Here is a 14525-nt window from a genome sequence, read left to right as displayed (position 1 = left end):
AGAGTAAAAAGCTTTTTCAGTGTGTGATCAGCGACTTCTCTGCGATGTTTGACATTGTGCCCTATAGGATGTGCTATTTTGTATTGTTTGTTTGTTTAAAATGTTTAGATTATTGTTTGTATCAAGAATGTTTGAGACCAATTTAGGATTTTATTTCGTCTATTTTTAATGCCCAGATTGCCAAACCTGGCCTAGATGTTGACACTTTAAATTCTGCACTTGTTAGCATGGTCAAACACTGACAATGCTTTTTGCTGAACAGTAAATGAAATTCTATCCAATGCAAAAGACAGAGAGGAATGGAGAAAGAAGGTTGACTGTTCCTGTATGATGCCCCAACAGTCAACAGACTAAGGGATAGGTAAAGGTGAAACACTAAAATTGGACATTTTCCTATCTATCAGTAAACAAGGCAAGGAAAGCAGAGACATCAGCGAAATTTGTAAACCAGTGGTTCCCAAACTTTTCTCTTAACGGAGCACTCCGCACGTTCTGATTATTTAGCGGAACACTTTGCTTAGTTTTTTAGAGAGATTAAATTACGTGGTGGCCCACTACTTAATTATTCCAGTAAGTTTGTGAAACACCTATTCAGGCCCCTGTTCCGCGAAACACAGGCTTCGCGGAACACCAGGGTTCCGAGGAACACAGTTTGGGAAACACTGTTGTAAAGGAGTAAAGAGGACTGCTTGATCGAAAATCATTAAGAGTATAAAACGTAACAGAATGGCGATGTCACAGATCTTTGGGACGCCATGTGTTATATATAGATAAGCGCGTTAGATGTTGCGCAATCAACCCTAACTCTCTGGGGTCTCTGAGTTAAAAATTCATTAGCCCTCAGGTCTAGTATTTATATATTACGCGTAGTTAAGTCTTCATAGCTTTCTTTTTTTTTTAAATAAGAATATGAATTTGTATTGTTATGAAAGTCCATCTTGCAAACTATAGGGCAGATGATTTAAATATTGTCATCTGTTTCTGTGGCCCAAGGTTAACGAGGGTGTTATGGGGAAAGCACAACGACCAACCGCCTTTACTTTTCCCCAACTAATGTCAGGTACCCATTTAAGCTGGGTGGACTCAAGTCAAGAGGCGCCATAAAGATCCCGGAATTAAAAATCCAGGTCTTCACGAGATTGGAGCCCGTGACCTCCAATACGGAAGCCAAGCGCCTCCATTGTTTTGAAATCTGGGGGGGGGGGGGGGGGGGGGAAATCGAAGATTAAGGAAGAGTGCAGCATTTCACGTTGCTATGCAAAACACTTTTATGCGGCCCAAGAACCAGAACGTAAGGCCGACCCCCCTGGACTATCAGACCCACATCTCTCGGCACGGGAAGAACAAGAAAAGTTTACTCAAACAAGTGGCACACGTGTAGGCAGCGCTAACAAGAAAACTGTTGCAAGAGCACGCGACTGGGTGCCATGTAAATACGACCAGCAGGGACCTACCCCACACACGACGCCCGACCTGTCCACCGCCTCCCTTCAACACACACACGCACACAATCTTTGCTAAACAAATGCAGTCATTCGAGTTCATCCATCTCCCAGCCTCTCCCGACGTATCTTCATCTTCTAGATCTGTGCTTTAATCCCCATCACACTTCCTGGTCCATTCTCTATTTCCCCCCCCCCCCTCTTTCTTTGTCTCTCCATCTTCCTCTGAATCTCTCTCTCTCTCTCTCTGTCTGTAGCGTATACAAATATCAGCTCTAAAGTCCCCTGTGGCGTAGTTAGACATCAAACAGGATCCATATTTGTAAATGGAAGTTTGATAGTGTTACTTGGCTACAACTGAGAGACAGGGAATAACAAAGTGAGAAAGTGTAAAGGCGGCGACACAGGGAAAAACAATGGTGGGTGTTAAAAGAGGGTCAAAACAACAGGAACTAAGAAAGAACACACACACACACACACACCATTCTGTCTAAGAAGTGAAAAGAAGAAGAAAATCGCTGCACCAAAACTTAGAAACTATATTTCAAAACAACATAGAAACCAAGACCAGGAGGTTAAGTGACTTTGTAAGCTACATAAAATAATACCCCCCCCCCAATGTAATATCAAAAGGATGGTGACATCCTGTCAATCCTGACCTAACAGACACTTTTTATGTCCTTATACATGCAATTCGAGGTCCTGAACATAGCCAAAGTGGGGGGGGGGGGTAGCATTCAGATTATGATTTTGCTTCACCATTTCACTTCATTAGAAAACTAAGCAGAAGCTGTTTAACGGGCCTACAATGAATGTAGATTCTCCGTAATTCAAATGGTGGCAGTGCCAGTCAATGACAACTAGCTGAGGTTTACTGTTTTAAGTCATTTTGTTTTTATAGCGATGTTAAACAAAAAAACAAAAATGTTGATTCAATGCTTTTGTTCAGAACATAAACAGACATAAAACAAGTGGAAGTGTTGAACTGAACTACATTACTTCATTATATTTGAAACAACAAAAGCCATTAGCACACCCTAAATTGAAGTGCTGCCTACTTATAAATAACCCTAACCCTAACCCTAACCTCGTAACATCAGCAAATCTTAAAGGTATACTCTATGAAAAAAACCTCAGAATGTGAAAGTCTCTACGTTACACCTGTATAGTCTCCACAGATCCTTTGTTGAAAGGGGGATGTCCGAAATAATATTTACATAAAGTTCAGAAGAATAGCAATGTTTTTGTTTCCAAACCAGATTCGGATAATAGGCCGCGCTTGAATACAAGGGCGTGTCAAGATATCAAAGTACTAGACCGACAGACAATGTTTGGATTACTGGCACACTTAAGACTCACCTAACAAAGATAAGACCAAAGCTACAAAGGGTCGAACAGCGGAAGAAGTCTGCCGGAAACGAGAAATGGCGGCAGAAAGATCAAGAAATGTATTTAGCATTGGTGCTATAAACCAGTGTTTCTTAAACTGTGTTCCTGAGGCCTGAATAAGTGTTCCACAAACTATTGGAATATTTAACAAGCAGGCCACCCGTTAATTAACCACTCTTAAAAAATAAACAAAGTGCACGCTTAAATGTTCAGAATGTGCGAAGTGTTCCATTAAGGACAAAGTTTGAGAAACACTGCTATAGACAACTGGTCTACGTGTACTTAATGCTTGTATCGGTATTAGCAGTGTTTAAACAATAATAATATAATAATCGACCCTTTAAAATATATCGGTAGTAAGTGTTTAAACAATAATACAAAGGTAATCGACCATTTAATATATATCGGTATTTACAATGTTTCTATAATAGTACAAAGGTAATCGACCCTTTAATATGTGTCTGTATTTACAATGTTTAAACAATAATACAAAGGTAATCGACCCTTTCTGAATGTTATGGAGTGTATGTATAGAAATGACTGCCTGGTTGTCTGGATGATCTAGGCTTCTAATAATAATAATAATAATCTTTATTATCCGTAAGGCAATTTGTCTTACAATTTGTGCATCGCACGATGTCCTGCGTCAGGTTGTTAAATTTAAAAGAATTTCCCCATTTTAGAAATTGCGATCTTTATGCAGACGACGTTAAGATCATCTGTTTCTTTTGCCAACGGTTAACAAGCAGGGTGTCATGTGGCCAGCACAACGACTAAACGCCTTTACTTTCCTTAACTAAAGTCAGGTACCCATTAGAGTTGGGCGGACTCAGAGGCGCCCTGAGAATCCCAAAATTCAAAAATCCCGGTCTTTACCGAGATTCGAACCCAGGACCCCAGGTTCGGAAGCCAAGCGCTTAACCACTCAACCACCGCGTCCACTGCGTGAAGTTTGGGCTAGAATGTAATAATATTGAATGCTGAAGGAAAATCGGAAGGTTCGGAATTGTTTAACAGCACGAGACTCTATTTTTAGAGGATGATAGAATAGTTAACTTTTTTTTAACGAAAAAGTCTTTATTTTTATCATTACATAGTCATAGCTTTTTCCTTGGCACAGTCTGCAAAACATCTGACAGCTCAGCAGCAAAAAGCTGGCTAGAAGAAGAAGAAGAAGAATCATTGCATAGTCTAACTACTTGAAAATAAAAGTTTTCGTTATTAGTATTGTTTTTATTATTTTCTACAAACTCATTACACTAACAATCAGTGGATTAGAGTTTACATGAATGGTTCGTCTCATAAAAACACCACAAATGACCATCGAATGGAGAAAAACTAGAAAAATCCATTGCAAACTGACAGCCACGCACAGAGCAGAAAGGGAAGCACTAGAACTAGCAGCTACTACGCTAGTAAATCACCCAATTCCCCTGTCCAGTCAGATTGTCTTCCTAACCGATGCAATAACAGCCCCAGAACCGGAAGCATTATCTTTCAACTCAAAACCGGAAACAACAGAATGAGACAAAGTATTTTCTGGAAGCTAGCAATTGAACTAGCGAAATCTGCCCCTGTGGAGTGTCAGAGAATGCGGACCATGTTCTTCAAAGCTCCGTTCTTGATCAAGTATTCAAGAGGCCCGAACAAGACCCTGGCCCCAAACACCCCTATAGAAAGAAAACTATGCGGAGAGGCCCCTGATTTGGGAACCACTGCACAGTTCATCTCATATATTGGTCTAGTCATCTGAACACTCCAACAGTTCATCTCATATATTGGTCTAGTCATCGGAACACTCCAACAGTTCATCTCATATATACTTCAACAGTTCATCTCATATATTGGTCTAGTCATCTGAACACTTCAACAGTTCATCTCATATATTGGTCTAGTCATCGGAACACTTCAACAGTTCATCTCATATATTGGTCTAGTCATCGGAACACTTCAACAGTTCATCTCATATATTGGTCTAGTCATCGGAACGAGGAAGAAAAGATGAGGGGGGGGGGGCGCTTCGATTTCAAAATACCAAAAGTAATGGACCTCATTCACCAATCGTAAACAATAAACATTTTGCCACGTGGTTCTCTATATCCATACAAATTACGCAATCCATAAAGGCTGTCACGTGATACGTAATTTTCATTGTTTTATCAATATTATCACGTGGCTGAATGTTGTTTGTTTACGATTGGTGAATGAGGTCCATTGATGAAATTATTTTTAGTACGTAACAGTCTTTGGTGAAATCGCATTTTTGGAAGTAACGAATGTTTTTGATAGCTACACGTGACAGATAGACGTACAGACATAAATGACAAAAAAAAAAACAAAAAAAAAACAGCCGCTAATAGGTGTCAATTTTTCGAAATTACTCCCCTTTCATGCTTAAACTGGTAGAGATAAACAAAACGCAGAGGTGTGTACCACGTGACACGTTTTGGAGCTACTCTTCACTGGAGTGGAAGCCATACCTACATATTTTCTTCCATCCAAATAACTTTTTCTTGGCCTAAGCTGCAGACCGACACATCTTGGATTAGATTAAATATCAGGAAAAGTTCAGGTCAACAGACCGCTGTTTGTTGTGTGATCAGCTGCTAGTCTACCATTAGAATTAAAGAAATAGAAATTCCGCCTTGTTTAATTGAAGAATCGATTGTTGATAGTGAAATGTGGAACTGTTATTACAAGGCAATGGATTAAGTCAGTAAAAAAAAGGGGGGTAAAGGGTGGAGTACTCTAGTGAGACTTTTCACATTTAACCAGAGTAACACCTTTAGTAAAATCACTAAATTTAGAAAGCCTGCAGGACAGAAGACTCAAAAGAAAAGTAGCATAAAACACTGAACCATAATCTTCAAATACAAAAACAAAATTTAATTAAATACTCTGAAAGACACAAAGATAAAGGCACATTCCTCGTCCCATATGCTAGGACAAATTTGTACAAATACTCCTTCTTCCCTAGTGCTATTAGAGCATGGAATGGGTTGCCTGAGCTAGCCAGGAAAACCAGTGACTTGGCAGAATTTAAGTCATTGATTAATATGCATGACGCGTACGACGTAATCATCTTCTTTTTTGAAGTAACGTCTGTATTATATAAGATAAGATAAGATAAGATAAGATATTGTGTCAATAGGAGCCATAAACAAAGAAATATATAGGCAGGCCAATGAGACACTTTTTATTCGCTCATTTTATGGTGCTATCTAATTCAATCAAGTGGTTGTTAAGAATTATGGGAATTCGCTCCTCAACCAAAAAAAAAAAAAATGTTAGAATTTAAATACAGTATTTCCCGATGCTGGGCCAGAATAAAAAACAGGGGACAAACAACAGACTTTGTAAATTGTGTTAATTTGTTTTCTCTTTCACGTTTGTGTGTGTAGTTGACGAAAAGAAGGCCTCGTGGCCCGATCGTCTTGTTTTTTTTTTCCGTTTGGTCCAGCAAGGTCTCCTTTTATATGTCAATGTATTGTTCTATACAGTGGTTCACTGGAACAGTGCTTTTGTTTTTTTAGGACATAGTTTGGAATGTTAAAGAAAAAAAACTAAACTCTTGTACTGATCACAATAGACACAGTTATCAGTCGCGAGTGTTTGGAGTGAACAGGGTATCGAAAGAAAGCGGCTTCCATGAGAACAAATGGTACGGGTTACAAAACAAAAAACGCAAATGTCAGTGTCCAGTGATATTTGGGGCGCCAGGAACTAAAGGGAGAGAAAGATTGAAGCAATTGATAAAGTTTGTGAGGAAATGTTACAGCAACAAAAAAGCGCGAGAGAGAGGGGATAGAAGTACACAATGATTACAAAATAGCGAGATACAAAAAAAGCGCGTGAGAGAGGGGATAGAAGTACACAACGATTACAAAATAGCGAGATACCAAAAAAAGCGCGTGAGAGAGGGGATAGAAGTACACAATGATTACAAAATAGCGAGATACAAAAAAAGCGCGTGAGAGAGGGGATAGAAGTACACAATGATTACAAAATAGCGAGATACAAAAAAAGCGCGTGAGAGAGGGGATAGAAGTACACAATGATTACAAAATAGCGAGATACCAAAAAAAGCGCGTGAGAGAGGGGATAGAAGTAGGCCTACACAATGATTACAAAATAGCGAGATACAAAAAAAGCGCGTGAGAGAGGGGATAGAAGTACACAATGATTACAAAATAGCGAGATACAAAAAAAGCGCGTGAGAGAGAGGAAAGAAGTACACAATGATTACCAGACAAAATAGCGAGATACAAAAAAGCGTGACGCGGAATGTATGCAGGATATAAAAGGACATAAATATGTAACCTGTGTGTTACAATCTAGAATCTAAAGTCAGGCGACAGTTCTCAGACTTGGAGTAGCGGACTCAAGCAGGTCATCACTATCCCTAACAAAAGGCAGGTTCCCATTAGATCCTGAAATTCAACATCCCATTTTACAATGAGATTTGAAACCAGGACCCCAGGTTTAGAAGCCAAGCTTTGACCCCTATATATAATGTAAAGAACAAGGGAAAATATTGCAAAGCTGACTTTGGAATGGAACCCACAGGGGAAAAGAAAAAGCTGTGGGCGAAAATGGAGATAAGAAAAACAAGAAGCAAATCTGCCAGGATGGACATAGAGATTTGACCAATGATGGCAATGTACAGTTAGGGCCCTGTGGTCCACGGGGAGTCAAAAGGATTAAATCACTAAGTTACTAAAAAAAAAAATTAAACTTACCAAAAGTAAAACTTAATCCAAAACAGAAGACTTCTGTTGATGTATCACTGAAAATGGTAAACACACACAATTAGCCTGTATGTATAAGACGAATCATTTATGTAAAATAGCTAAAAACTGACTAAACATTCATGTCATAAACTGACTTCAAGCATTAAAATTAAAAAACAGTTGAGCTAGGAATTGAATCTTTGATTACTAAATAGAAAATTATAAACATTTTGTCTACCCACATTAGGCGTATGCCCTTGACAGTTGACAGAAATGTGCTATTTCTAGCATGCTTTATCAGTCTCCATGCTGCCCAATCCTGGATAATATTCTCCCACATATTTTTGGGGCAAAATATTAATATACAAAGTATGCAGTGCAACTCAGATCATGTATACAAGCAGCTTAACCCCTCAGCAAGAAAGCACACAATACTACAAATAATAAATCAGCTTTTTATTGAATTGAGATCTCCTTTCAGATTAGACGCCCTAAAGAACCTGAAAGTAAAAATCCTAGCCTCCACCAGGATTCGAAACTGGGACCCACCACAGAAGCAAAGTGCTTTACCACTCACCACTGCATGTCCATAATAAATATATGTATATATACATACTACATCTTTACATTCATCATGATGGACTTTACATCACCTGCCCAATAGGTCTAAAAGGAGAACTTTTGAAATTCAGCAAATTTCTTAAAATTTTCAAAAATTTCACCATAGACTTAGATCGTTCTTGGTTTATTTCAATTAAACGACATTTTCCTTTCATTTTTTATTCCTGAGATGCTCCACGTAATTATAAATCTATTGTTCTGGTGAGCTTTAGTTCTAGATTCTAACTAGATCTAGTATATAGACAAGTAGTCTGTTGTTTTTCTACAGTAAGCATATATTACATTATAATTTTGGACAAAATAGTTTGTTGCTTGGAAATGGACATTTTATATTTATAAAAAAATAAAAAACAACTATCTATACCAGATCTACTAAGTGTCCATAAAAAATAACTAAATAAATTATTTATATATATATATATATATCACACCTTTAATGCTTGTACTAATTGCATGCTCAGAGAAGTGACAGTGCATTATGGTCCAATCTCCTTTGTGTACCACCATGTTGTGTGTGCATGAAGTTGCCTTTCTTTCATGATTAGTTCCTGTATTGTTCTTTTAGCAGAGTGGGTGTTCTGGTTGTATTCTGTTTGCGCTACAGTTTTCAATGGTTCCCCATTTTAATGGTACATAAGCACATATATGTATCAAATCAGGTTGATATTTAAGTACGGGTGTTATTCTTTGTTTCAGGGTGTTAGATTTGGGGCTACGATGGAGTGTTTGGTTATGAATTCGCCCTTGGAACCATGACTAAGCCTTGATTTGTTTGAGCCTTGCATCTCTATGTTGTAGTATTTGGAGCTAACTGGTTGTGTGCATTTGTACAATTAATAATGAATTAACTTGGTTTGTACATAGTCTGAATATTAATTAGTATTATATATATTATATTATATTATTTAGTATGAAATGCTGTTATTGTTCAATGATCACTGACCACTTTTTTACAATTCGGTTATTATGCAACCTGTTTTGCAGTTGTTCTTTGATTTGCCAATTGAGGAGGGGAACCTTGTTCATTATATCATCCCCTAGCTAGACGCGTAAAACCCACATTGACAGACCAGTAGTTTACTCTGCTGGCGACTGAAATTAAACTTGAGCTTCTTATAAGGTGGCTAGCCATAAAGATTTTGGCCTCTCAGCTACACATCCTAACTAGTGAACTACTCTGACTCAGTAGACTCACTAGATCTAAAACTTATATATAATACTTATAGACAGATTATTTTTGGTCTATATAGATAACATCTGTGCTTTTTTTTTTGTGACAGTACGCACAGGTGTGGCGTACCGGCAACTTTTTCAATGTGGGGAAAAAATTATTACTTTTCGTGTATTTTAACGTTTTTATTAATTTATTAGTAGTTAAAGGTTAGGCAATCCATCAAGAGCACTGGCACCTATTTTTTTTCACACAAAAAAAGCATTGGATAACATAGATATAGATCTACATCTAGAGTAGACCAGAGACTAGCAGAGTGTAAATTCTAGATCTAGTACTAGATTCTAGATCTACTACCAAGAAAATACTTTTATGTAGATCTAGATTATTATTCTAGATCTATCTACTTAGTACTTATAATCTAGATCTAGTACTAAACTAAGTAGTAAGTAGAATAAATTAGAGGCAGTGGCTAAACTCAACACTAGAAATACAATGATAATCATCATAATGTCATTCAGTGGCCTCCTTCAGTCGTGAAATGACTATGGTTCATCTTGAACAAGTGAGATAAAAGCCTGGGCGTTGTCTATGGTCGGAACGATGTCGCAAACACAGCAGTTCCCCCCTCTCCGCGCAGCTGAAGAGACCAAAGGAGAGGAATATCCAATACAGTTTTGGATCAGTAGCGCCGCAGGCTCTACCTGTCTGTAGCACAGTGTGCAACAATCTGCCTAAGGGTTACCATAATGTAATTAATAATTCTAAATCTATACATTTATCTACTCAATGTATTCAAGTCTCATTCTAAAGTGAAAGTGAAAGTCTTAGCTTCGTAACTCTGTACTGACGCATTCTGCTCAACCAACTTCCAAGACCAAGTTTACTGTGTCTATAGAGTCTAGAGCGAGTAGAGTCTGTAGAGTGTGACTGGTCACGTCAATGACGACTATTGGAGTATTGGGACTCTCATTCTCAGTCAACAATGTCAATGGTCACTTTCTCAGTTTTTAACTTTCATCACTGACACTGTTTAATTGAGTTCAATACTCAAAGTTTAGAATTTCAATTTACTAGGATTATCTGAACACTTTAATCTAGATCTAAATTCCAGACGTATCTAGATTACATCTACTCTAGCTAGACATGATCTTCATAAGATTCTAGAAATAGAGTAGATCTATATTTCTATATTTAATTTGAAAAATTCAACTTACCTAGCCCTGAATCAGCGATACCCGAGTTTCAAAGCATAAATGTAAACAATAGAATTTGGCCAGATTTTTTTAATCGATATGAATACTCTTACCCTTTATTTTATACAAATAAATGAATAAAAATATTTTATAAGCAATTAATGTGAAGTGTATAGTTTTATGAAAGTGCATACTATATTTAGCTCTATGTATTTCTATAATAGTTTATACTTTTTGTTGAAATAAATATTTAGTATTAAGATGAAATTGGTTTTAAAAAGTCAATACACTTTGGCAATTAAAAATTTGCACCAACTTGAGAATAACTATTCGAATTTATGGATTTCGTTCGTTGGGTTAAAGTTATAATTAATATAATTTATTCAATCTATTGGATCTAAATAGTATTTAGGTATCAGTCGTCTTCAGATTAAGAATCTGACGATATTTTAATATTATTTTTATTTCTAGAAATAGACTAAGAATTTTTGACGTACCAGGTTTCGAGAACCTTAATTTAGAAAGTGTAGGGAAAAGAAACACAACTGTGGAAAACAAAGAGATTTTCATTCACACAAAACTAGTTGTTGAATGCCCTCCCTGTTATAAATATATATAAATACCGGTATTTAAATTTAAATATATATATATATATATATATATATATATATATATATATATATATATATATATATATATATGCCTATTATCTACGGCAATAAATGTATTGTTCCAGTATTTGTTTTTTCAGCACAAACCCACTTGTTGCACTACAATTATAAGTAAACGACAATTTGAATTTATGGAGATACGGTAGTTTACCTAAGAAATTATGAAATAAAATGTCACCAGTACAAGTATCTAAAGTAAGCTTTCAGACTTCACAAAACAAGGGAATAGATCAAGATAAATACTTCTACCCCCTCACCCTTTTTTAATGCCAGTTTTTGAGTCGCGAGTAAAAGTTAAAACGTACTGTAATGAATAATTACACAAGCAATGGCGGGTTTCAATATTTTTAGCAGGAGCATAAAAGCAAATTATGGACCAGGATGGCTGCCTGGTCGTGCGGTTTGCACGCTGGACTGTCGTTCAGATTTATCGATGGTCCCGGGTTCAAACCCTGCCCGCTCCCATCCCCCGTTGTCCTGCGGGAGGTTTGGACTAGGAAGTAATTATCTTCAACTCTGAAGGAACATCCGAAACATGTAAAACATTTTACAAGCAAAGAAATGGCGTAATATTCATACGCATTGAATGAGCTTATTGCCATAAAGATATGGGTCAGTGTGAGCCTGCTCCAACAGATTAAGTGATAATTTTTGGATAGTTGACCTATACACAAAGGGGTTGGTGAATGGCAAATCTCAGGTTCATGGCCTTTGACCTTTGAAATTGTACGTCACCTGCTGTCAATAGTTTAAATGTATGAAGGCCTCTCTATTATTTTAAATTGTAGTGTTTAATTACACTTAAAAGTGTTTATAAACTTTTGTTTTGAAATGTTTATTTTATCTTAGATGTATATGATACAGACGTTACATCAAAAAAGAAGATGATTACGTCCTGCGCGTCTTGCATTTTGTCATGCGTATTAACCAATGACCTAAATTCTGCCAAGTCACTGGTTTTCCTGGCTAGCTCAGGCAACACATTCCATGCTATAATACTGTATGGCTCCTTTTGTCTCGAAAGGCAATGGATGCGCCCAAATGAGTCACTGGTTTTGGTTTAATCTTGAGACGGAGCAGAATCTGGTGTGGCTAATCAAGCCTATTCTAGAGCGGCAGACTTTGCCACAATTCATACATGTGTATGCCTCTGATTCAGTGCTAGCGGACATGGCAGCTTTCTTTTTTCTCTCTTGATTAAGGCCGCTTTTGTTCTCAGCGAGAGTTGTCCCAGCACGCACAGTCTGTCTTCATGCACTCCGGTCTTTCTTTGGCAATGTTTTCCCACATACTTTTCGCTGCTCTAATGCTCTAATAGCGCTAGGGAAGAAAGAGCTTTCTTTATTATTTAAAATAAAATTAAACGTACCTGTAATAGATAAATTGATATAATATTTCAATTTGGCAAGTAATAAAAACTTTTTTTTTTAAATGTAGATGAGACCAGCCCCGACTTCATAAATTCAAGTATGCTACATTCTAAATCAACACAGATCAGTTCAGGTCGTTCAGCTTTGAAACAAAAGTCTTTTTATTTTGTCATCATTGTTTTAAAAATATTAGAAGATATAAAAAGCTTTTTTTGACAAAATATTTTTTTTTTGTTTTGATCAATAATTAAAAATTTAAAAAAAAATTCAGTCGAGCCTGCCAGGATTCGAACCTGGAATCTTCTGATCCGTAGTCAGACGCGTTATCCGTTGCGCCACAGGCCCAGATAAGCAAACGGTATTAATTTTAGCCTAGTTCATTCAAATAAACTGCTCAGCGCAGCGGTGGTAGGTTGTGTTTTAAGTGCTTAATGAAAAGAAGTAAACAAACTTTCCTAACGAGATCGAGATATCTAGATCCACATAGATAAGTCCAGATCTTTATAATAATAGTCTAGCAGTAACTGGTCTGTTTACATTGACTACCTATGGTTGTGTCTCATACAAATCGCTGATCTTCGTGCTTGAATCAATTACAGACGTTTCTATAAATTAGAAAAGATCGTCCTACGTATTTTTTGTGACAATCTAGTGACCCAAGTCATGCATGTTAATCAGTGGCTTTAAGATCAACTGCAAATAAGTTTTGTTTTCCTGGCTGATTCAGGCAACCCATTCCATGTGCTAAGACTCAACTCAAACGGCACTAGGCGTTACTTGACTAGGTAATAAGGAGCATTTGTACGAATTTGTCTGAGCATATGGAATAAGGAATGTACCTTTATTTGTGTGTCTTTCTGATTATTTCATTAGGTTTTTGTATTTGTGTTATGGAGTGTGTGTGTTTGTATTTCTCTATTGTGACGTTAGGAAGAAGTTAGTGATTGGCTTTGAATGATGCAAGACTTGTGGCATTGTCGTCAGCGGTCTTAGTTACGACACACGACTCTAGAACGTGAGACTATAAAGAAGTGTTATTCTAGTGAGTTAGATTCTGTTGAAATTCCAAATTACCACTAAATATAATTACTAAAGTCTACTACATTTAAGTTATTTTATATCAAGTAGATTTTGTTTGTATTATAATAAAAGTTATATTTAGTATTGTTCATTGGACGTTATTCAAGTTTTTTCAAGTTTTATTAGTTAATATCCATTACGCCTTCAGCGGTTTAGTTGTCTACCATCAGTTTAGTGCTACTACAAGCCAACGACCGCCAACAACACTTTGTAAATTATAGTTCAGTGTCTTATGTAAATGTCAGGGGTTAGCACCTTTTCTGCCATGTAAAACAAAATAATTTTATTAGTACTAATTGATTAAATAATTGGTTAGTTTATGGATTACAATAAACTCTTTCATTCCCTTGTAAAATTGTTAATGTATTTTTATTACTTAAAAAAATGTAAACCCATTTTACAAATCGAATCGCAAAGAAAAGATTACAGTGTTTAAAACATGCAAACTTTTGCAAACATACACGTTTAAAAAAAACAACAAATTATGTAATGGGAATCACTCCACATTTACAGATATATATTTCAATTTTCAATATTGTATTTTTTGTTTCTTTTTCGATATCGAACAAAATTAATTAATTACCACTAATTAAATAACTGTTTGGTTAATTGTTTGATAGATTCGCATATTGTCTTCGTCAATAAATAATTGTGCAAAGTTTCAACTTATCCGATAATTGGAAGTGGGAGAAATGACGAGTTCAAAATTTGTATCAGACAGACAGACAGACAGACAGAGTGAGTTGATATAAGCTTCGTAAATCTACAATATGTAAAGATTAAATTAATTGTTCTTATGATATACTTCTACAATCGGAAAAAAAAATTCCGCTCGCCGGCTCTGTTACTCCTATT

At 36.6% G+C, this 14525-nt stretch overlaps 1 protein-coding gene and 1 non-coding gene across 4 annotated transcripts in view; both read right to left on the bottom strand.

Annotated features, from left to right (window-relative positions):
• The window catches only part of LOC106072302 (uncharacterized), a 131997-nt gene extending 121386 nt beyond the window's left edge, over positions 1-10611 (bottom strand). For 2 of the 3 annotated variants that reach the window (XM_056045526.1, XM_056045524.1), the window contains exons 1-2: positions 10571-10608; positions 7571-7617 (exon numbers count right to left, since the gene is read on the bottom strand). The gene's annotated coding sequence lies outside the window, so the exon portion shown is untranslated. Of the gene's footprint in view, positions 1-7570; positions 7618-10570 lie in introns of all 3 variants that reach the window. The other variant, XM_056045521.1, reaches the window with a different exon arrangement.
• A 2251-nt stretch (positions 10612-12862) lies between these two features.
• Positions 12863-12935, bottom strand: Trnar-acg (transfer RNA arginine (anticodon ACG)). The gene has a single exon. It is a non-coding gene; the product is annotated as a tRNA-Arg (tRNA).
• Positions 12936-14525: the final 1590 nt, after the last annotated feature.

Source organism: Biomphalaria glabrata, chromosome 11, assembly GCF_947242115.1.
Source record: "Biomphalaria glabrata chromosome 11, xgBioGlab47.1, whole genome shotgun sequence".
Taxonomy (NCBI): Eukaryota; Metazoa; Mollusca; class Gastropoda; family Planorbidae; genus Biomphalaria; species Biomphalaria glabrata.
Note: the sequence above shows the minus strand (reverse complement) of the source record. Positions and strands in the feature narration are given on the sequence as shown.